The sequence below is a fragment of the Myotis davidii genome, unplaced genomic scaffold (genome assembly GCF_000327345.1).
Source record: "Myotis davidii unplaced genomic scaffold, ASM32734v1 scaffold210, whole genome shotgun sequence".
Taxonomy (NCBI): domain Eukaryota; kingdom Metazoa; phylum Chordata; class Mammalia; order Chiroptera; family Vespertilionidae; genus Myotis; species Myotis davidii.
In genome coordinates, this window is record NW_006282396.1 from 604,975 (window position 1) to 606,378 (window position 1,404).

A 1,404-nucleotide genomic window follows, 5' to 3' on the forward strand; every position below is an offset into this window, starting at 1 on the left:
AACTATCCTCAAATGTTATTAATCTTACTACTATTTTAATGATATCGCAAGTTTAAATAATTCAGACTTCAACACCTTCATCTCTGTTTGACTTCATCTTTCTCTCCATTGCTTCCCATCCATCAACATTTAATCAGTTGTCAGACCTTCTAGATCTTGCAACAAAACTATAGCAAAAATCTTCTACCTAAACCCATTCCCACAAAACTCTACCCTTCTAAGTCAAAGTCTCTCATATCTGAGAACACCTGATATATCTACAAAGGACATTGCTAATTTATTGACCTCATAGAATTTATAATCTACTGGAGGAGACAGACAAATAAGAAATTACTTGTCAAATACCCCTTACGTACCAGGGACAGAAAGCAGTTAAACTCAATGAACAAATTGCCTCTTTCTCTACTTGAATATGTTAAGGTTGATTCAGGGGCTCTGTTTCATACCCAATCAGGAAACACTAGCATTCTTATAATCCTTCACACATTCAGAGTTAGGCAAAGGGGCAGCGTTGCAGCACCTGCTGTCTTCCTGGTCCCTAGAGAAGTCTTGCCTATGGTCCCCATCCCCTAAAAGGAACTGGTGATTGTGGCCTGTAGGCATCTTGGGAAAAGGGACATTGTGGGTCCTTGTACCCACATGCAAGTTGGTTCAGAAAGTTTGAAACTGACTCAGATATTTGGAGAGAACCTCCAAAAGTGTCTTTATATTTTCATGCTTTTTCAATTCACATTGGTCATAAATAATTTGAATTGTAGGATCTGTTCCAGTATGGACCACAATTTCTGAAAAAGCCTCAGGAATTCCAAGGTCTGGAACACAAGCAGGAACTCACTCCAAATTTCGGTTTCAATCTGTGTTTTGCATTCAGTTTTATTGATTTAAGGAGGTGCTTCCCCAACTGTATTCTGTGGACTCCCGATTCCAGGGGATGGTAATTAGGGATCTGTAGGACATAATTTGAGAAATGTTGTCTTAAGAGATATTGTTCTGTTTAGTGAATTGTTTCTGAAATAAGAACATAATTTTGAACTCTAAGGGTTGTATCTGCAACAGCTGCCTGGTTGCCAAGGATACCACTGAGTGCAAATGACAGAAAACACAATCAACAGATGGATTCTTAGTTGGAGGGATAGAAATTCATCTAAATGTAAGAGGCAGGTGGAAATAAATATTCTGATTGGAAGAGAATCCACGGGGTTTATATGGCTGACAAAAGCACACCCTTATAAGTAATTATAAGGGTTTTCTTCCTCTCACTTCTTTTTCTACTGGAGATATCATTAAGTTCAGATAGACACCTGGGTGGAGTCCATTTGAAACCTGATTCTAGTTACAGCAACTATGTCTCATCTTCCAGGTCCTCAGTCATTTAGCCCTCCCTCCTCCCCCCTCAATGCCCCC